Source organism: Puma concolor, chromosome A1 (assembly GCF_028749965.1).
Source record: "Puma concolor isolate L17-30 chromosome A1, mPumCon1.1.hap2, whole genome shotgun sequence".
Classification (NCBI taxonomy): Eukaryota; Metazoa; Chordata; class Mammalia; order Carnivora; family Felidae; genus Puma; species Puma concolor.
The window spans coordinates 69181907-69205761 of NC_141667.1; the positions used below are offsets into that span (position 1 = coordinate 69181907).

At 38.6% G+C, this 23855-nt stretch overlaps 1 protein-coding gene across 2 annotated transcripts in view; it reads right to left on the minus strand.

The window, feature by feature from the left end:
• Positions 1-23855, minus strand: part of CAMK4 (calcium/calmodulin dependent protein kinase IV) — a 222421-nt gene that overhangs the window by 93463 nt on the left and 105103 nt on the right. The window lies entirely within an intron of this gene.

Here is a 23855-nt window from a genome sequence, read left to right on the forward strand (position 1 = left end):
AACAAATGCTTTTCTAATAAAATTATGCATTTTAAGCAAATTTCTTTTTTTACCATGCTGTGTCCCATATATTACATATTGGGATGAGTTTTTAAACATTTTTATTACATTTTAGCTATTTGACAATTAATTCATCTGAACTGTAGAAATGCTGAGAACACACCAGATTGCTTGGACTGGCAATCTTCTGATATAGTTACTTGCTTTGAATTCAGAACTAATTTCTTTTTAAAAATAATTTTTAAATGATAATTATTTTCCCAGTGTACTCCCGATCAATGGTTCTCAAATGTGATGAGAGGACCCTTCAAGATCCCTGAGATTCTTTCAGGGCATATGTGAGGCTGTCTCTTTTCTAGTTGCATATCTGAGTAAGGCTAGATTTTTATCTGTACTTGAAACAGAACCACAAATGGAATGCAGAAGCAGACGAGAATCAAATGTTCTTCTCTTAAGCCAGATAGGAAAGATATTTTCAAAATAATGCTACTCTTCTCAAAAGTATTTTTTAATTTTGGAAAATATAGTTATTTTTCATAAAAAATACTATTTATGTTAAAATGTAATGGGTTTATTATTGTTATGTTTTTAATTAACTAATACTTTAAAAATTCTGTTCTAATCTCTAATATAGCAAATGTTTATGGAATTTGAAATCTCAGTAATTTGAAGAGTATAAAGGGTTCCTAATGCCCAGAAGCCTGAGAATTACTATTCCAGAAAATTTAACATCATACATTTTAAAATAGAAAGGCGACAGAGAAGAACAAAAATTTAGTAATAATTTAAGTGAAAGAAAAAATGCAAACACAGTCTCCTTTCTCCTCCCTTGAATGCTGGAGCCTAGGTCAAATCAGGTGCAGGTCATGTCTTCAGTGGACGCTGAGAAGGGAGTAGCAGATAAGAATTGTAGAAGAGGGAACTTAGAGAAAAAATGGAGCATCAAAAACCAATCCAAAGAGAGTAAATTGAGTGACAAAACCTTGACTACAAGTCAAAGTGATGCCAACCAAAGAAACCAATAGCCGGTAGAGCTGAAAGGGAGAAGTTGACTAAAGAGAAATGGGCAGATACATGACTGAGAAACCAGAAAAAGACAAGACTGAGGTCAGAGTCTTTCCCAGATAGATATGCTGAGGGCCATTTGCTTTCTTTTTGAAACGAAGTCTCAGAGTTTGGTACAGGTGTCACATCTTGAAGGTCACACAGGTGTGTATCTTGACCGCCACATCTCTCACATCTTTCCAATATTTCTCTTGTTCCAGAAGTTAGTATTTCCTTCCTGCTTCTGACTTCCCCCTCCAAGCTCCTGGAAAGGTCAGGAGGGGGACTGAGCCCTGACCCTGCCACTCACAATAAGTGATGTTTTTCTAGAAAATAACAGTCAAGCACACCATAAAAGTCAATGGGTAGCTATCTGAACAGTCATTATTGCTACTTGAAATTAGCTTCCAAGTGCTACTATAATTAGCATCTTTAGAAGCATCAACAGATGGCTTTAACAAAGCAGCATTACAATACTGAAACCCATAAAATTACCTTCAGTATTTACAAAATACCTTGAAGAATGATAGTGTTTGGTTACTAACAATTCACAATTATAAAATATATAATGTATATTACTAAAATTCTAAGGTAGGGGATGTATTTTAGCCCAGGTTTCCCAGCAAACAAATATGAGGCAAGGATCAACACGCTGGTGTTTTATTTGGAAGGTGCAGTTAGAGTGGGAGAAAATGGAAGTACGGTGAGGTAACAGGGACACGATGCAGTCAGCACACTGACTACTGTGTCACAATGAGCTATAAAGAAATAGCAGGTCATACGGGCAGTTGCAGCCAGTTGGCATACAGTACTTATCCAGAGAAGCTTTACCTGACTATCATGATTGAAGAAGTTCATAGGAGGGACCCCAGGCATCTGCCCAGGGATCTCCTTATCCTGTTTCCCACCGGTGAAATCTCACCTTTTGGTGTTAACTTTTCCATACTTTCAGGTTGCATATCCAGTCTCTTTGGCAGTCGTGATGCTATACCCCTCCTCATAAGGTATTATGTCCCATTCAAATCCAGAAGTGGCTGGAAGAGCTAGAAGTTTCAGGTGTGTGTCTGGTTGGCCTAACTGCATGAAGTAGCTAGTGGGCAATCCAGCTTTCCCTGGTCTGGAAGACTGGTAGACAGAAGGAATCTGGAGAAGCCCATAGGAGTTTCTCCAGTCACGATGGGTTCTTGAGTTTTTATCAGTCACAAGGTAAACCAGATTGACAACAATGGGATTACATTCCTGCCTCTCTAATTTACTGCATTTTACTGCTAATCGTTAAGAGCTCTGTCTTCACTTACATTGTGTCATTGTTCTAGTTACCAATTTGAATGGCTTGGGCACATGGGGTTTTTCTTAAAACCTATTTTAGCTCCTCTATTTAAATTGCCCTAAAAATTCAAAGAAGTATTTCCTTTCATCCCCATAAAGTCACTTTTGAAACATTCAATTTTAATAGCTTTTGAAATACTTCCAATATAAAACGTATTTTTGAAGATTATGCATATGAAAAATATTAATGAAATAATTTAATAAAAGTGGTTACACAGATGTGTACACTTTTAATACTCCATGGAACTCAAGATGCCTTAATATTGAAAGAAATCCCAATTTTGCTATCTGCCTCCATGGGGGGAGAAAAAGAAACGACAAAATGTATGATTATAGAGTAATCTGAGAGAAAAAGTTTCCACTGTTAGAAAAGAGTTGATCAAACACGGACCCTTCATTAAGATACACAGCAAAAACACTCCTGTGCTGGGGCTGAGAAAGTTGTAGAAAAGAAGGGAGAGAGGATTGAAAAATACGTGAAGAAGAAGTAATGAGGGCTTACAGAAAGAAAAGGAAACCCGTTTCTGCATTGTGGGAGTGACAGATGGAGACAGGTGGTAAAGGAATTGGGAAGGAGAGGATTTTTAACACCAGATCTCTGGTGAACTTGAGCCGCTTGGCCATCTCAGATGTGGCCTAGATCCGGACTCTGGAATTTTAAGTACTCTTGGTGAGGTGGGGTGACCTATATGAGTAGAGACCACTGCTCTAATTCTGGGACTCAGTCAAGTACAGTGGCATTTCCACATCAAATGCTCAGCCTCATCCCATGTTCTTTGCAGGAATCGAGACCATAAATCTTGTTTGTCTATCCATTCTTTCTCTGGTTTCTTAGGCTCATCTGTGGTTTGCACAGTGACCAAAGAATGGAATGTGAAGTACAGAACTGTGCTCCTCAAATACTTTGTAGAAAAAGGCAAAATACACATTAGTGGATAAATAAATAAGAAGTCAAGTGTCTTTAAATTTTCACAGCAAGTCTCTTCTGCATAGCTTCTGCTTAATTTAGCATCCTCTGACATATCAACAAGTACATGTCAGCACTAACATGCTTGATGAAAAGACTTGACAGCTGGCACTTTGTTAAGTTCAAGAATGACAGTTTTAGCCTACAAGGATTTAAAAGGTAAGAATTGCTGTATGAACATGCAAAAATCAAATGTGGGACACAGATAAAAATACTGAGGCTCGTATCTCCAACCACTGTGGAATTTTAACAAAGTCTGATTATTCTCTCTATATTCTTGATCTAATAGAAACCTGGACATCTCATGATACCTTACTTTTCTCATAGTCCTCTCAAGTGGTGTCTTGTTTTTGTCCCAATAGGAAATATATCACAGGCCTGGAAGGGTAGGTGTCCTTCTTGTTCTCCATTGCTATCTCTAAACAATTTCTCCTCCCTTGTCCCCCTAAAACCTCAGCTGTTTTAAAATGTCTGCCATCAGCCAACACAATCTGCAACCTCTTTTTGTTTTAGTCATCTTCCTATCTCTTTGTTACTCATCCTATACTGAAGATTTTACCAGGTTTCAGCAACTTCACCTCAACCACTGATCTGTCATCATTCCTAACAACTTCAACTTTCATGTGAATGATCCCATCAACATCCTTGCCTCTAGTTTCTTTGCTATTTCCTCAAATTCCAACAATCTCTTCCTCTACTCCCTCCTAGTAACCCATTCCCATGGTCATATTCCAGGCTTTATCATTATCATCAATTGTACCCCTTCAAAAATATTGATTTCAAATAGCATACTCTCTGCTTTCTACTTCCTGTCTTTTTAGTTCTGAGATTCCATGGTCCATTAGGATAAGCATGGATGTGCATATTCCCCCAAATCCTTTGCTCTTATTGGGGTTTGCCAAGAAAAACGCTTATGTTGGTCAAACTTTACTTTTCTTTCACTCCATGTCTGTGAGTGAACTGAAGTGTCCGGAATAAGGTGCGCAACCATCTTGACTTGTTCCATTTTTAATTTATGACCCCAAATCTCAGGGGACCCTCAGCTCCTCACTCTACAACAGAACACTTTACACTCTGTCTCCTCTAACATTCAATACACCCTCCTCCCTTCACTCTCCTATCACAGCCTTGCTTCTAATCCACTGAGAAGGTATAAACAACACAAAGAGAACATAATCTTCTCATCATTCAATCTATCAATCTATATACATCTGTATCCAATTAACTTCATCCATTAATTCCACAAATACATGTATTATATATATGTATATACATTTAATGTTTACTTATTTTTGAGAGAGAAAGAGGCAGAGTGCAAGTGGGGGGAGGGCAGAGCAAGGAGAGGGAGATACAGAATCTGAAGCAGGCTCCAGGCTCTGAGCTGTCAGCACAGAGCCAGACACAGGGTTCAAACCCACAAACTGCAATATCATGACCTGAGCTGAAGTCAGACACTTAACTGACTGAGCCACCAAGATGCCCTTTTCCACAAATGTTTTTGAGCACCCACTATGCAGATGTTATTCTGGCCATGAGGATATAGCAGTGAACAAAATGGATAAACTTCCTAGGAATTTTATGTCCTGAGAAGCTTATGTTCTACTGAAGACAAAAACAGACAAACAAACAGTCCAGAGTTGATAAATACTAAGGGAAAAAAAAAAGGTTAAGGACATAGGATGGCGAAGGGTGCTGTTTGAGATGGAAGGTCAGGAAAAGTCTCTCTGATAAAGTGACATGGGACATAGCAACTTGGATTTGAGGGAGGAGTTTCCACACAGAGAAACAGCAAACACAAAGGCCCTCAGCTAAGAGTGCCAACAAGGAGGCCAGATTAGCCAAAGCAGAGTGAGAGAGGAGGAAAGGAGTAGATGATGATGGAGGCTCCTCATGACCAGGAGCCATGTAAATAGAGAGCCATCTTGACCAAGGTAAGAACTTTGCGTTTTAGTACCAGAGAGGTCAGACACAATTGGGAGGTTTTGAGAAAGGAAAGACATGATCTTAATTAAGATTTAAAAGGATATTCTGAATCTTGTAGGGATGAATGATGATGAAAAGAATAAAAGTAGGGAGACTCAGTACCAAGTTAGGGCAGTTGTTCCAAGGAGAGATTATGGAGGTTTGGGCCCAGGTGATAGTGATGATAGAGGTATGAAGCAGATGGATATTTTTAAGGAAGAGAAAAAAGTATCTGCAGATGAACTGGCTATGGGATGTAAGAGAACAAAAAGGGTAAAAGTTGACCACAACTCTTTCAGCATGAGAAACAGGAAGCATAAAATTGCCACTTACCAGGGTGGGGTGGGGGCTAAGACTAGAGGAGCAGGTTCAGAAAGATGCTAAAAACATTTTGGCCCTATCCCTTGGACTGAACTCACCTATGAGCTGTCCCCTTTTATTCTAGCTCACTACTCATCTAACTGATCTCTGAAGAAGCCAAGATCATTCACACTTCTAGGCCTTTCCACTTTGTCAGTACAAAGATAGTTTTCTGCTTAAATGTTCTCCTCCCAGATCTTTAAGTGTGAGTTTGGACCCAGTGGAGAGGAGAACGGAAGGGGAAGCTGCACTGTGGAGGTGATGGCAGTGACAAGCGTTGGACATGATGGGGTGGGACAGGAAGGGTATTAATTATAGAGGAACCAGTATCCTATTTTACATTTAACACTGACTAGCATAAAACCAACCTTGTTCTGATCAGCATGGGAAGACAAACTCTAATAAAGTATGTCAATCAAATAAGCTTGGTTTTGAAAACTGTGAAACTCATTTTTCTATAGTCCTGTTAATAGTCACCTCCCACTCCTTGCAGACTCTTCAGTCACTGGGATGGCAAAATGGAGAAAAGTAGAACTTTCCAATGGAAGGGGGAGCCCACGGATGGGGACAGAGTTTAGGCAAGTCAAGAATGGCTCTGTAAAGCTCAAACCTGAAAGAAAGATGCTTGTATTTCAGAACCTGAAATTTCTGTAGTCAGGTAGATTCAGAACAGGGCAGCTCCTTTAAGCAAGGTGCCTCGGCTCCCTCACTCCTACATTCTAAAATCTAAGCCTTTCTGCTCACAGATGCCAGAAATTCTTTCACAAGGAGCAGCCTTTTATTTTACAGTGAATGAAACAGGCTTAAAATATTCCTGGGAGAGATGACAAGCTGAACAGCGTTTATACAAAAGATTTGGCTCATGCTAGACTCTCACTAGAAACAGATTTGGCTTAACAGAGAGAAAGAAGAGAGCGGAGAGAACATGGTATATTAAGGAGAAAGGACTTTGTATCTTTCACTAGCTCTTTCCTTGTTCTTTAATCTCTGTATCTCTCCCTGAGATTAAGAATATACGGAGGTAACCCTGATTTAATTCCTCTTATCCTTAAAAAGATCTCATCCCTCAGTTCCTCACCTGTCTTCCTGCTTTCAAAGCATTTCTCTGCTTCCCTCCACAGAAAAACTCTCTAGAGTTGTCTCTGCTTTCTTTCTCCACTTCCTCCCTCCACCTACCCCCCCCCCCCCACCTTTTTGTCAGTGCAACCCAGTCTGGCTTCATTCCAAGAACTCCTCCAACCACTCTTACAGAGGAAATCAGTGGCCTCCTTGGAGAAGCACTTGGAGCCAAACTACTCATCTTATCCTGTCAGCAGCATTTGATATATTTGATCACTCCATTCTTCAAATAAAATTGATTATTCCATGTCACCATTCTGCTCTGACTTTTCTTCCACTTTAAAGGCTGCATAAGTATTGAAATACTTCCTAACTAATCTCTCTGCTTGTATTCTTACCCTTTCCAATCATTCCCTTTGCATACAAGCCAGAGTGAGGTCTTTAAAATATAAATCAGATCATGTCATTCTCCAACTTAAATGCCTTTGTTCACATCCATTGTGATTAGAATAAATGCAAACTCTTTACCATGGACCATAAAACTCTGGACGGCTTGGCCTCACCGTTTTGATCTTATGTCATTTTTTGCTCTACCCAGGCCATTCAACTACTAGACCATTCTCCAAAGTCTTTGCACTTGCTACTTCCTTTTCCACTAGACCTTCTGACTTCACTGAGAGAGTAACTGAGAGGCCTTCCCTGGCCACTCCATCAAAAGTGACTACACATACATACATACACCATGAATCATATCACCCTAATCTCTTTATAACATTTACAAACATCTAGATTATCATTTACTAATTCATTATTTGATTCTTCCACCAGAACACAAGCTCTGTGACAGCAAGGGTTTTATTTTCTACACATTCACATCTCCAGCATTATTTACCAATGCCTGGTATACAATAATTTGTTGAATGAAGAATGAAGGAAGGAAGGATTAAGCTAGAATATGAATACAAAAGATGGGTGGCTTAAAGAAAAGATCCCTGGTTTGACAGCTTTGGTTAGTTAAGATTAGAACTGTTAGATTAGAACAGATTAGTCTGTTCTCCTGACAGTTGAATCTGTGTAACATTTTTGTCATGTTATTGACACCAATGGAGTGGAGAACAACTATCTTACTGGCAAAGATCTGGAAGCACCCATATCTAGGGCCTGCATGGATAGTAGCCTGCAGTTTCCACACTGTGAGTCACAAAGGATTATTATTATATTACAGCACACCTTGCCTTTTTGTGTGCGATCAGTGCTTTGAATCAAACACAACTGGAAAAAAAAGATTACAAGAAGATGAAGTGATGAAAATGAGGAAATGGTAACAGTGAAAGTTGGAGAGCTGGGGGATCCTTGGTAAGCAGAGGATTATAGGGATGTACCTGCAAATTCTTGGCTTTGTCTCTGTGCCTGCCAGGGGACAGTTCAAGAGGAAAGCTTTGCTAGGTCCCTACTCCTGCATATTCCAAAATGAGGGCACATCAACACCAGTACAGTCAGATCCTTGCAAAAAAGAAGTTGATATCCTGTGATAAGAAAGGAATGTAATGTCTGCCTCCCAAATTCTCTTTTCAGGAGCATGTTGCCAGGGCTAGAAGAAAATAAAGAGATACTAGAAATTTTTAGATAAGTTTCATAGCCATATTTTTTAAAAAATTTATTTATTTTTGAGAGAGAGCAAGAGAGAGCAAGCACAGGGGAGAGTCAGAGAGAGAGAGAGAGAGAGAACCCCAAACGGGCTCTGCAATGTGGAGCCCAATGCAGGGCTTGAACTAACACTGAAATCATGACCTGAGCCAAAATCAAGAGGCAGAGGCTTAACTGACTGAGCCACCCAGGCATCCCTCATAGTCACATTAAAAAAAAAAAAATGTTGAAAACGTAAGAGTGAGGAACATACCCACTGTTGTAACACAACTATCGCTAGTATTCTGGTTCACTTTCTTTCAACTCTTTCAACTCTGAATATTTCTTTACATACTTCAAATGTGGAGATACAGTTTTGTTTCTTTTAATTTTCATGAAAAATATCATAAAACCTTATGGTCACCTGACATTCACAAGCAGAATGTAAAACAGCTTCCTAATGGCCTGGTGTCATCAATGGCTATATTTATCATTAGATACTTATGATTTCTTACAATTTGCTACTCATATAAATCATTCTGTAATGACGTTCCATGGCTGTACTTTATTTCAAAATGCAACTTGAATTCTGGTTCCGCCATTAAGTCGTTGATAAAATCATTTATCCTGTCTGAGGATATTCCAATTTATTCATAGATAACATGGACATAATAATTGCTACCTACAGTACCATTGTTGTAAGGAGTAAATTAAAATATATATGAAATCTCCTGGCTCATGGTAGATGTTCAGTGCCTTACCTGAAAGGAACTTGTAAAAATAAAGTAAATATTTCCTAGTCTTCTATTTTCATTTTTCTATATTTTCCCATAAAAATTACTGCAACGGAAATAAACTAAATTTAGAAATATTGGGATTTATGAGAGTGCCATCCTAGGAAGGAAAAAATGTCTAATAAACTTGAAATACAGTTTGGTTCTTCTTTTCAGTGAAAGACAGTTTCATCAAAATCCTAATCTCTATCCAATATAATCTCCTTATTTGAGGGTAATCAAAGAGGGGAACTGATATCTGTTAGCATTTACATTTAAATGCCTTCCTTCACTATTTTTGAAGATTGGGATAAGAGCTGTACTTCTTTGGTTAAGCTCCACGGAGGTTTTAAAACCAATTTCTTATGTTTATTAATCACTGTTGGCCGCTGAGGTCACACCTGAGTTACTCCACAGCTGGGTATCAGCAATGCCCTACAGACATCAAAAAGTTCCTATAGAAATGAACAAAGTGCATCATTCCCTTTTAGTGCTGAGATAGCGAAACTGAAGGAATGCATAAAAGCTTGCTTTTTGGTCCTTTTCCTGCTTCTATTCTTGCTAGGACCTGCACCTCTACTTTGCACATGCCTCAGTGCAAGTGGCGCATGTCCTCTGTGTAAGGGGCAAGAAGTTAATGACTTCTCCAGAATAGAGAACATCTAAGGATGGACCAGGTGAGAATGACCAGACACAGCTATCATATGTGTATTCCAGACCACCAGCAATAGACATCTCGAGGCCAAAGCCCCCTGGCTCCATAGAATAACACCCGGGGCATCATCTTTGTTCTAGGTGGTTCCTGGATTCCTGAGACAATAGGTACACCAGATCACGATCCTCAATAAAAAAATCCCCAGACCCCAAACAAAGATGAGACTCCCTCCTTTCCTTTCTGAGTCTTCCAAACATTCTACACCTGCACTCTCCCTATAGCTTCAATAAACTCTGCTTTCACCTCTTGCCGGCTCACGTTTGATTTCTATCCTGCATGCAGCCAGGGATCCTCTTGGCTGGTCCTGGGGACCTCTCTGGGTCCCCAGACCCAGCCTACAAGCATCAGTGGCTTTCAGTGATTTTTATGTGGTCAAGGCAGCACTTTTCTTTTTTTTTTTTTCCCAGTATATGAAGTTTATTGTCACATTGGTTTCCATACAACACCCAGTGCTCATCCCAAAAGGTGCCCTCCTCAATACCCATCACCCACCCTCCCCACCCTCCCACCCCCCATCAACCCTCAGTTTGTTCTCAGTTTTTAAGAGTCTCTTATGCTTTAGCTCTCTTCCACTCTAACCTCTTTTTTTTTCCTTCCCCTCCCCCATGGGTTTCTGTTAAGTTTCTCAGGATCCACATAAGAGTGAAACCATATGGTATCTGTCTTTCTCTATATGGCTTATTTCACTTAGCATAACACTCTCCAGTTCCATCCATGTTGCTACAAAGGGCCATATTTCATTCTTTCTCATTGCCATGTAGTACTCCATTGTGTATATAAACCACAATTTCCTTATCCATTCATCAGTTGATGGACATTTAGGCTCTTTCCATAATTTGGCTATTGTTGAGAGTGCTGCTATAAACACTGGGGTACAAGTGCCCCTATGCATCAGTTCTCCTGTATCCGTTGGGTAAATTCCTAGCAGTGCTATTGGTGGGTCATAGGGTAGGTCTATTTTTAATTTTTTGAGGAACCTCCACACTGTTTTCCAGAGTGGCTGCATCAATTTGCATTCCCACCAACAGTGCAAGAGGGTTCCTCTTTCTCCACATCCTCACCAGCATCTATAGTCTCCTGATTTGTTCATTTTGGGCACTCTGACTGGTGTGAGGTGATATCTGAGTATGGTTTTGATTTCTACTTCCCTGATGAGGAGCGACGTTGAGCATCTTTTCATGTGCCTGTTGGCCATCTGGATGTCTTCTTTAGAGGAGTGTCTATTCATGTTTTCTGCCCATTTCTTCACTGGGTTATTTGTTTTTCGGGTGTGGAGTTTGGTGAGCTCTTTATAGATTTTGGATACTAGCCCTTTGTCCGATATGTCATTTGCAAATATCTTTTCCCATTCCGTTGGTTGCCTTTTAGTTTTGTTGGTTGTTTCCCTTGCTGTGCAGAAGCTTTTTATCTTCATAAGGTCCCAGTAGTTCATTTTTGCTTTTAATTCCCTTGCCTTTGGGGATGTGTCAAGTAAAAAATTGCTATGGCTGAGGTCAGAGAGGTCTTTTCCTGCTTTCTCCTCTAGGGTTTTGATGATTTCCTGTATCACATTCAGGTCCTTTATCCATTTTGAGTTTGTTTTTGTGAATGGTGTGAGAAAGTGGTCTAGTTTCAATCTTCTGCATGTTGCTGTCCAGTTCTCCCAGCACCATTTGTTAAAGAGACTGTCTTTTTTCCATTGGATGTTCTTTCCTGCTTTGTCAAAGATGAGTTGGCCATACGTTTGTGGGTCTAGTTCTGGGGTTTCTATTCTATTCCATTGGTCTATGTGTCTGTTTTTGTGCCAATACCATGCTGTCTTGATGATGACAGCTTTGTAGTAGAGGCTAAAGTCTGGGATTGTGATGCCTCCTGCTTTGGTCTTCTTCTTCAAAATTACTTTGGCTATTCGGGGCCCTTTGTGGTTCCATATGAATTTTAGGATTGCTTGTTCTAGCTTTGAGAAGAATGCTGGTGCAATTTTGATTGGGATTGCATTGAATGTGTAGATAGCTTTGGGTAGTACTGACATTTTGACAATATTTATTCTTCCAATCCATGAGCACTGAATGTTTTTCCATTTCTTTATATCTTCCTCAATTTCCTTCATCAGCTTTCTATAGTTTTCAGCATACAGATCTTTTACATGTTTGGTTAGATTTATTCCTAGGTATTTCATGCTTCTTGGTGCAATTGTGAATGGGATCAGTTTCTTTATTTGTCTTTCTGTTGCTTCATTATTAGTGTATAAGAATGCAACTGATTTCTGTACATTGATTTTGTATCCTGCAACTCAGGTATCAGTTCTAGCAGACTTCTGGTGGAGTCTATCGGATTTTCCATGTATAGTATCATGTCATCTGCCAAAAGTGAAAGCTTAACTTCATCTTTGCCAATTTGATGCCTTTGATTTCCTTTTGTTGTCTGATTGCTGATGCTAGAACTTCCAACGCTATGTTAAACGACAGCGGTGAGAGTGGACATTCCTGTCGTGTTCCTGATCTCAGGGAGAAAGCTCTCAGTTTTTCCCCATTGAGGATGATGTTAGCTGTGGGCTTTTCATAAATGGCTTTTATGATCTTTAAGTATGTTCCTTCTATCCCGACTTTCTCGAGGGTTTTTATTAAGAAAGATGCTGAATTTTGTCAAAGGCCTTTTCTGCATCGATTGAGAGGATTATATGGTTCTTATCTTTCCTTTTATTAATGTGATGTATCACATTGATTGATTTGCGCATGTTGAACCAGCCCTGCAGCCCAGGAATGAATCCCACTTGATCATGGTGAATAATTCTTTTTATATGCTGTTGAATTCGATTTGCTAGTATCTTATTGAGAATTTTTGCATCCATATTCCTCAGGGATATTGGCCTGGAATTCTCTTTTTTTTACTGGGTCTCTGTCTGGTATAGGAATCAAAGTAATGCTGGCTTCATAGAATGAGTCTGGAAGTTTTCCTTCCCTTTCTATGTTTTGGATTAGCTTGAGAAGGATAGGTATTATCTCTGCTTTAAACGTCTGGTAGAACTCCCCTGGGAAGCCATCTGGTCCTGGACTCTTATTTGTTGGGAGATTTTTGATGACTGATTAAATTTCTTCGCTGGTTATGGGTCTGTTCAAGCTTTCTATTTCTTCCTGATTGAGTTTTGGAAGTGTGTGGGTGTTTAGGACTTTGTCCATTTCTTCCAGGTTGTCCAGTTTGTTGGCATATAATTTTTCATAGTATTCCCTGATAATTCCTTGTATCTCTGAGGTATTGGTTGTAATAATTCCATTTTCATTCATGATTTTATCTATTTGGGTCATCTCCCTTTTCTTTATGAGAAGCCTGGCTAGAGGTTTATCAATTTTGTTTATTTTTTCAAAAAACCAACTCTTGGTTTTGTTGATCTGCTCTACAGTTTTTTTAGATTCTATATTGTTTATTTCTGGTCTGATCTTTATTATTTCTCTTCTTCTGATGGATTTAGGCTGTCTTTGCTGTTCTGCTTCTAGTTCCTTTAGGTGTGCTGTTAGATTTTGTATTTGGGATTTTTCTTGTTTCTTGAGATAGGCCTGGATTGCAATGTATTTTCCTCTCAGGACTAAGGCAGTACTTTTCAAAGTACTTTTAAAAGTACCAAAAAAGGATGGAAACACAAAACTCAGTTTTGGTTTTATATTTCTTTCAGTTTGACAGCAATGATTCAGGTACACAATTCTCAAACCATGTGAAGTGTGGGGCAGAACACTGTATACCCTGGAGACCCTGAGCTATCCATTTAATCCTAAAACAAGTAATCATCTATCGGTTATAAAACTGACTAATTAGATATTTAAGAAGTTGATGACTTTGTACTCTCTCAAATAATGAAAACAAAAAATACTCTTATAAACATTAGTATTTTAAATCTCATCAGTTACATCTTGGGGTTGAATTCCTTATGAGGGTATGCTTTGAATAGGGGAATACCGGGACATTCTTAGAAGCTTTAGCTCCTTAACTGTTCTTTCTAAGATAATTAAGACTTTCAAATATGCTTGTAAATATTGTTCAAGGATGCTAAAAACTTCCTTTAAAAAAAAAAAGGATATGTTACTGACAGAAAAGATTTTAAATGGCCCCAAAAGCAATATAATCATGCTCTGGGGCTGGGGTCATAAAGAAAGAGAGAGTAGAAGTCTTTTTAAAAAAAAAAAATTTAAAGTTTATTTATTTCAAGACAGAGACAGTGCAAGTGGGGAAGGGCAGAAAGAGAAGATAGAGAATCCCAAGCAGGCTCTGCACTGTCAGCACAGAGGAGGCCAACGTGGGGCTTGAACCAAGAAAACCGTGAGATCCTGACCTGACCCGAAACCAAGATGCTTAACCGACTGAGCTACCCAGATGCCCCATAGAGAGTAGAAATCTTAATGATTTAAGGTTTGAAAAAAATTCCATTGTTGGTGTTGCTCCAGGGCAGTGTTTGTGTCTCTGGATTTGGCTCCCTTGCTGAAGAAACATCTTAACATGAGTTAACCCCAGAGCTTCGCTTTTCCAAAGAGACCAAATGCTTCCAGAAATCGGAAGCTAAAGTGTATCAGCTCAGTTCTTCTCAACATCTTTTTCTTTAGAGTGATGTGCTCATCTTCCATGTACTCCCATTAAGTCTCTTCCAGGCCAAGTGGCTCCGTGTTTAAAAGTCCCATGCATGAGTAATTGGGTAGACATGCACAACATTCCATGATAATGGTCCTAGCATTGCTCCCCCTCTGATACCTTCCAGGACTGTCAGGTTCAGAGAAGGCAGTGGAAAGGGGCCCGTGATTCATGGGCTGGGCTGATCTCTGACTTTGTGCTGCCTGGCTGGTCTGGTCCTGTCCCTGTCTGACCATTATTCAACCCTATGATGTATCCCCAGCTGTCTACAGCCGCTGGTGCCCTCACCCAGTCAGGTGTTCAGTGGTGCCAGCAGCTGGTAATGGCGGTGGTGCATGGGTTACTTCACCCTTGCTGTAGACACCATGCTCCCATGAGTACTTACGAAAGCATCAAAAGAATAGGACAAGGGAGAAACAGCTTGGAGATGGATAAACTTACACTGAACATTTACCCTAAAGAAACTCTTCTAAACTAAAAGAGAGTCTTAAATGAGAAAAAACTAAGATATCTTGGACTGGAAATTTTAAGTACCTTTATCCCACATATCCAGTGGCACCAGTCTCAGGAAAAATTTTAATTGTCATAGAAATAGAGGATATATCAATTTTTTTTTTTGCAGATATAAATGTGGTAGGTAAATTCTGACACTCATCCACATTACCCTTTATAAAAATGTCACAATTTAAAAGGTGAGGATGGTAATCTTGGATCTGCTTTATCGATGAAAAAAAAATCATTCACAGTGTATAGTACTTTATTATGTATGTCCCACCTTTCCACAGGGTTGATCACAACACTCAAATATGTCCTGGTGTTATTATGGAAAAAATAAGTCCAGACTATTCTGATCCCAAAGTCTCAGAAAAAAAAAAAAATTCTCCCAATGACAACTTGGTATTTTGTGATAGGGGTGGGAGGAGGCACTGTAGATATAACAATCCATTTGATACATTTTTCAGATTTCTGGGGTAGAGATAAATATGAATTTATCCTTGCAGCAGAGAAGAAACTAGAATTCCATACACATAGCCACAGCTCGGGTCACTGCATTCCATCTACCATTAAGACAAAGAGCAAAGAGATTCACACCAAGCAAGGTATGTGGTCTGTATATTACACACTCTCCAGTGATTCTTCTTTCATTTGTTACTGAATATTGTGTGCTGAGACTCATCAAACTAAGCTTTTAACAGCATTTGGAAAATAAATATGTTGCCTGTGTTCTCTGCACATAGGGAGTATTATTTGCCTTTGTTTCACACTATGACTTAGAAATGCACACAGTTTCTCTGTGTCTCTGTCAACAAAGGCTTTTTCATCCTTTATCAGATTAGCAACGTCCAGTTTCAGTCTCAGATCTGGATCATGATCATTCCTACCATTTTTTGGTCCTTTTTTGGTCTTTCTTCTATCAGGATCTAGCTGGTATAAATAGAAAGGACCAAAATTTGGGACTCAAAAGCCCTGGGTTCAAGTTCTATATGCTATTGTGTACTTTGGACACATCTCTTTTCTAAAACTTCCATAAGTAAGATACTCCCATGGGGTACTTTGTGTTAACATGTGAAAGGGGCCAAATATATTTAATAATTAAATGTGGGCACCATTCTTATTGGCATTATGCTCCTTTACTGTTAAAACTACTGAGGTGGCATATGTTGATTTGAGAATTCTTACTTTAAAAAAAAGCTGTTGAAAGCTAATTCAATACTGAAAATTATTTGAATCCCTTCTAACTAATATCCTCTGCACAAAGTCATTCACTCCCTCTTTTTTAGCAGATTAAAGGTTTTGGAGTTCTATGACTTGATCCTTTTTTTTTTTTTTTTTTTTTTGCCTTCTTTCTCGCCTCTCTTTTTATATTGTCTAGTTGGCTTTGACCATCATTCAATGTGGTACTATAAATATAAAAATCAAAATTTATTGAAATGTTTTTCCCTGTTAACACTAATATTATAGCTTCTCCCCTTCTTTGCAAGCTACAAATCCCAAGTTTGTTCTGAGGCTGGTAGGCTGTGTTCCTGCCGGCCCTCTGAGTTCTCTGATTGTGGCCCATCGGGCACCAGTCCCCAGCTCTGATCTTCTGACTTTGGCTTCTGTCAACTTCCCTGCTCCCCGTACCTTTCCTGTGGTTACAAGGCCTTTCCGATTCAGCTCTCTGAGAAGTTTCTAGTCTCTTTCTTCTACCATGGAATGGCAACATAAGCTCTTCCTGTAAGATTTCCTCTGTTGCGGCCAGTTATGCATCTCTTTTTTCTGCTTCATAGACTGCACGTAAAGGAAGATCACTTCAGATCCAGCTGCCCACTACTTACAAAAGTACTAGAGGCTTAAATGTGATAGCCTGAGTGGATGGCATCACTGCAAAGTGTGTTTTCTTTCAGGCAACAGCACACGGGGACGTGCCTATATTCTCAGTCTCTCCTTCTCTCTCACCTCCCACCACCCTTTGCAGCTCCTTGTCTGAATAATGGTGTTTATTTTTTAAAAGGCAACAAAATACCCTGAAGAGAGCTCAATATAATGAGAGGACTGATAAGCAAGCTGAATTGAGACAGATTCTCACAGCGTTTCTATCAAAAAAGAAAACATATCACACTTCAACAACTAATTCTCTGCAAGAATGTTCAGATTTCAAAGTGAATCTCTGAATGGGAAAGCATACAAACCAGGCCAAGGTTTTAACATTCCACCCCACTACCTCTTTTCTCTTGTAGACATTTACCTGTCACAAACTGAATAGAAATATCCCTGTTCCTATTCCAGGAAACCTAGCTTAATAGTTCCTATGAAAATCAATAGGTTTCAACTGACAGAATGCTTAAAGAAGTTTCACTTCACTTGACACAGCTTGTTATCCGCAAGTTACTTTCATTAATGTGTTTGGAGACCTCAATTGGGCCCAAAAAGTGTATTTGAGCTGGTGATTTATTATTTTCCTCTCCGTCACTGACCAAAGGTGACCTTGCTTCACTTTTAGAGGATATTCATGAGTGGTTAAAAGTGGCTATGGCAACATTTAAGAGATGCATATGTTTAACTCAGATTGACCCAGACATCTCTCTCACGTACATCATAACAAATGGAATATGAATGGCCCATGGGCAGTTTTGTGTGTTCCCCAATGCCAGGTAGAAAGAGACAAAAACAGGTAATCTTCAGTTTATCCAGTGGCATAAATGGTATTAACTCTATTTTAGAATGGAGGAACACAGAAATCTCCTGCAATGAAGATGTCCTGAAGATTCACCTACCAAGAATTGGGGAGGAGGCCTGTGTATATTTTACAGTTTAATCTAGAGCAACCTTTCAAATTCTCCCACAACATATTTATATACTCCAATAGTTAACTCATAAGAATATAAGGAAAAATGAATAGAGATTAAAAACTAACTCACAGAATGATTAGCAAATCACAATGTGTGGTTCTTCAACTAAATGAGAAGACAGTAATAGGCCTCTTTCTTCTTTTCACACTTACAAAAATTTTTTAAAAGATAAAGGCATTCTCTAGTAAATTAAATTATTCAACAAAAACCTTTACAGAAATGTATAGGTAATTTTACATTACAATAACTAAAATATGACAAAATTCAGACCTGGAACAGCTTCTTCATTGTAGATCTAGTCACATTGCTCCAATGGTAAGAACCAGGATCTAGCAATCACAAACATCCTAGACTTGTTTAAGTAGGTCATAGGATCAGAAATATTTATTTAGTGTCATGTTAAATTTGATTGATAATGGTAGTAACATATATACCCCTTTTCACCAGAAATTTTAAAAACACTCCAAAAACAATATAATTAATCTTATTCATACAGTATTGCACAGGATGTCTGGTACTGCTTAGTGCTCAGTTTTAAATGAAACTGATGAGAACATTAGAATTGGATAGAATGAAGTGGTACCATCATAATATAAAATATCTGTGTGGACTCATTATAATTAATAATAAGAATAATGTTCCCATTTATTACAAGTTTCCTGGGTGTTGAGAAATATTTTACACAAATTCTCATTTTAATCTTCACTAGAAAACACCGTGAGTTAGATGTTCTTAAAGCCATTTTACAGATGAAGAAACTAAGATTGAGAGATTTATACAATTTGTTGTAAAGCCACACAAGCAGTAATTGGCAGAAGTGATCTTGAACTCCATCCGTCTGGCTCCAGAGCCCATAATAACAACCCACAGCTGCCGAGCCATTCTTAAGGAAAGTCAGAATACTTACGCATTCTGAACTGACATGCTGAGATTGGCTCTCAAAGTCATAAATTCTGAATTTATAGGCTGAGATTAATTCTTAGACTCAGTACTGGGTATTTCATGAAAGGGCATGGATTTTACAGTAAGATGAATGCAATCTCTACTAAGAGCTGAGCCACACAGTTGGAAATCTCACCTGAATTCTAGAATTCAAATATTTGTCCCTAAAATTCCGGGGACACTATAAATGATTGGGGAGCATAATTTTCTTAAATCTTAATCAGCTCTTGAATATAAGCCATATTGATAGGGCTGAAGTGCCACTATTTAGATATACCCTCAGGGATGTACTCCTAAGGAAGAAAGGTAAAGCATGTGACTCTCTCCTGAAATAGTAACTACATTATCACTATGCCATTCTTCAAAAGTTGTGATTCCTTTCAACTCAGCAAAATTCAGTCCAAACTGAAGGTTCCATCTGCTTAATCTGTTCAAATTTTGACACTTTTTTGAATCTATTTTTCTCATTTTATGTAGTTTTAAGTTCAGCATATTCAAAAGTCATGTAATATCAGTAAAAAGGTTCTACCTTGTAAATCACTGGTTGTCCTAATAGCTGTATCTATCAGAATCCTTTAATGCCCCAAAGTTGTTAATCTGAGGAAGTAGCTTAGTAAATCTTTCTTCTCTACTTCAATTTCTTCTAAAAATCACAAAAAAATGGAGATGATGAAGGGCTCAGGCATGAAGGAAAAAAAGTCTTGTTTCCTTCACCATTGACTCATGTTTTACAAAGTTCACAGTAAAAATCCCATTGATATCTGCCAATCAATTAGTTCTTACATGCAAGGTAATGAAGTACTTATGGGCAATAAGATATGGCACTGCCTGCGAACCTGTAACTGTTTCAAAATAAAAAATTTACAAAACAGGCTACCTTTTTCTTAAGAGGTAAGTATGGATGCCTCTCCTAGAGATTTGATGACTACTTCAGTACAAGGACCATTAATTCTAAGTGGAAAAAAAATTAAACAAATGCATGACCACAAAAGCCTTTTAATTCATTTCCCTCTCTTGTTTCCTCTTACTGTCCCCAAAGCTTTATCATTATAATGACTGAGATGAATTATAATGAATGAGATGAATGGATATTGTTTCTGGAAATGTCCAGGTACAAAGTTGATTTGACTATAATTTTCTGTTTTCTGGCACTTCAGTGCCAGTCACTGATGTTTATCATAACAATTAGAAACTGCGTGATTTAGAAATGCTTTTTGAATGGCCAGAAGAAATGCTAAGGTATGAAAAATAGGATCTCAATGTTGAAGTATGTTTTAACCCAAATTTTTGGTATGACAATTTTCATATATACTAAAATGCTGAAATACCAGCAGGAAATACTGTCCTAAATTCAGTAATTGTTGATTTTTCCATATTTTCTTTCCCCTTATGGACACACACATACTCACACATACTTTTTTATTGTCTAACTATTTGAAAGTAAGTTGCAGACATTATTACCTTGGCTGATACGTGTTTTTTAAAATTTTTTAATGTTTGTATTTATTTGAGAGAGAGAGAAAGATAGGACACAAGTGGGGGAGGGGCAGAGATAGAGGGAGATACAGAATCTGAAGCAGGCTCCAGGCTCTGAGCTGTCAGCACAGAGCCCTATGTGGGGCTTGAACTCATGAGCTGCGAGATCATGACCTGAGCTGAAATTGGACACTCAACTGACTGAGCCACCCAGGCACCTCGATATGTATTTTAATGTATACCAATTCTAAGAAATGTAGTTATCTATATATAAAGTGCATGGTATTATATCCATATATATAATATATGGCAATTAAAAATATTTTTATTATATGTTTATTTCCCATAAAGATATTTTATTTGTTAAAATACCCAATGGCCTAAACACAACAATTCACTTTAGGTTTATTATCAGTATTAAGTCTGTCCTGTACCTGACCACCAAAGAGATATGGATTTCTCCAGAAGGGCTGGTGTTTTAGTCTGTCTTCCTATAGGTAAATTAGAGTTGTTGTCTATCACTCAGACATGTGAGTGCCTAATGGATTCTCAGTGATGAAATGGGAGTAAGTCTCTTATTGCCAATGTAAACTAAATCCTCCCCCAAATATTAAGCTGCGAGAAAAGTACATAATATTGCCATAAAATAAATTTGGGTCCTGAAAAAGTATTTAAACAGATCCTGGGAGAGAGGATAATTGTCATCAAATAATTAACTGTAAAAGAGATGGGAAATCTTTCTTGGACTTAAAAATGTTCATATGTGAATTTAATCACCTATAACCTGGGTAAGTTTTCTTAGGTTTATTAAACTTTCTTGAATGTGATAATAAGTTTCACTCATCTTCAGATAAAATATTGAATGGCATATTTTGAAATTCACCTTAGAAGTGTTCTCTTATAGATCATATAATGGGCACAAACGTGCCCCCCCCCCCAAAAAAAGACATTTTGAAGTCCTAACCACCAGCACTTCTGAAAGTGACTTGATTTGGAAAGTGGGTTGTTGTAGATGTAAGTAGTTAATGTAGGATGATGTCATAGTGGAGCAGGGCCAACTTCTAATCCAGTAGGGATGGTGTCATTGTAAGAGGACAATTTGAACACAGACAATGCACAGAGGGAAGATGAGATGGCACATAGGGGGAAGATGGCCATGTACCAACGGAGACAGAGATTAGAGTGACACATCTGCAAGTCAGGCTTCTGTCACCAGAAGCAAGGAGAGAGGCATGGAACAGGTTCTCCCTCAGTGCCCTCACCAAGAGTCAACCCTGCCAAAACCTTGACTTCAGACTTCTGGCCTCCAAACTCTAAGAGAACAAATTTCCATTCTTTTAAGCCTTCCAGTTTGGGGCAGTTCATTACACCACACCCAGGAAATTCTCACAGCTGGCTGATAATAGATGATAGATAAGCAGACAGACAATCTTTCAGACCTTTTAGGTTTATGTCCAGTCGTAAAATGAGGACCTGAGGAACTTATAAGTGAAGCAGTATAGTGGTCCCAAAGTTATTAGTTGAACCACATAAAATTACCATTAAAAATTTTTTTTTTAATTTTAGAGGGGGTAGGGGCAAAGGGGTGGGAAGAGAGAGAGAGAGAGAGAGAGAGAGAGAGAGAGAGAGAGAGAGGACCTTAAGCAGGATCCACACTCAGAGCTGAGCCCAATACGGGGCTCAATCCTACGACCCTGGGATCATGACCTGAACCAAAATCAACAGTTGGATGCTCAACCAACTGAGCCCCGCAAGTGCCTTAAAATTACCATTTTTGTAGGTAAAAAAATGATTTAATAGAGGCAGTTTCATGTGGCTCAATCTAATAAATAGATTACATAAATAATTCAAGTTTTCTAAAGCCCCCTTTTCTTTTTTCTTTTGTTTTAATGTTTATTTATTTTTGAGAGAGAGAGAGAGAGAGAGAGAGAGAGAGAGAGAAAACACACGAGCAGATGAGTGGCAGAGAGAGAGGGAGACACAGAATCCAAAGCAGGCTCTGGGCTCTGAGCTATCAGCATAGAGCCTGATGCAGGGCTTGAACTCATGAACCGTGAGATCATGACCTAAGCCAAAGTCAGACACTTAACTGACTGAGCCACTCAGGCGCCCCTAAAGCCCCCTTTGCCCTGAAAGAGATCTTTAACTGAATTCACTAGGAAAATACTTTATTTTCCCTGCATTGCTTTTCTTCTCTAAATAGATTCTTAGGCTTCATTCATTTATTTCATTTAGATAAGGAAGTTGTATCTTCATGACCTATATGAAATTAAACACTGGAGGCAATTGCTTTCTGAGATTTTGCCTGCTATTTCTCTTGTTTACACATCTCTGTGAATAGTTTATTCTAGGAGACAATGCTGGAGATTCCACCCAATTGACGTTCAAAACTTGGGTTTCCCCAGGGGATTTTCTCTTATTCCATTTGGCACAGCAGTAACTGTGTTTGACAACATCTGCCTTCTAGCACCGCTCTGCAGCTCAATCTGACACTTGGTTCCCATCCACATTTTCTTCCTGCCTGTCTTCTAGGGAAGATGTTTCCACAACAGAGGTGGAGAAGAGAAGACAGCAAGGGCAAACCAGAGCTTTAGTTTCCCAATGAATGAGTCACAAATTCACCAAATGTCTTCACCTGTCCCTTATTCCAATTCATTCAAAGATTTTTTACATAATCCAATATTTTCTAAACCAGCCCTCTGTCTTTTGGGATTCTGAGCACTCTGATGTCAGTTTTGAGTGTTTCTTTTCTTTTTTTTTTTTTAAATTTTTTTTTTCAACGTTTTTTATTTATTTTTGGGACAGAGAGAGACAGAGCATGAACGGGGGAGGGGCAGAGAGAGAGGGAGACACAGAATCGGAAACAGGCTCCAGGCTCCGAGCCACCAGCCCAGAGCCCGACGCGGGGCTCGAACTCACGGACCGTGAGATCGTGACCTGGCTGAAGTCGGACGCCCAACCGACTGCGCCACCCAGGCGCCCCGAGTGTTTCTTTTCCTAGACATTCATACAGCGAATCCTTTTCAGAGTTTCCTCAACTACGAAAATAAAATAACCACTTACAAATTTTACTGACAATTTTTTTTAACCAGCAGGAAAGAAGATAGCCAAGTCCAGAAACATCTCTTGTGTGACCACTGCTAGAGCATGCCAACTTATTTTCATAGAAAGCAGATATTTAATAGGAAGTTCATTTCATAAAATTTTAATAATCCTAATTCAAATAAATGTTATGACTCTAAGAAATTGATTTAAGAGAAAACACCAAAACTTACCAATCAGAAGATTCCTCTACATTCTGGAATACCTTAAATCATTGCCTACACCAGGTAGGAAATCCAGAATATAGGGTTTATAGCAGCAACTGCCATTTAAATTATTAAATTATTTTTCAATTAGACTCTTTGTTATTTTGCTGTGACTTTAAATTCTAACAGATTATTTCAAAATGTCATTCTACTTCTCAATAGAAAAAAATCCCATGCCATTATTCTCTTCTTCATTATATGAGATTCTAAAATTTCCCTGTGCCAGACAATATACATAAACAGCTGGTGATATTAAGCTGACTTAAAAAAAAATCCCTTGGCCTAAAAGAGGTATTACTTGACTACAAAATTTATATTTCTCTCCTCAGCATACTTTACAGCTGGGTTTTCAGAAGTATATAAATT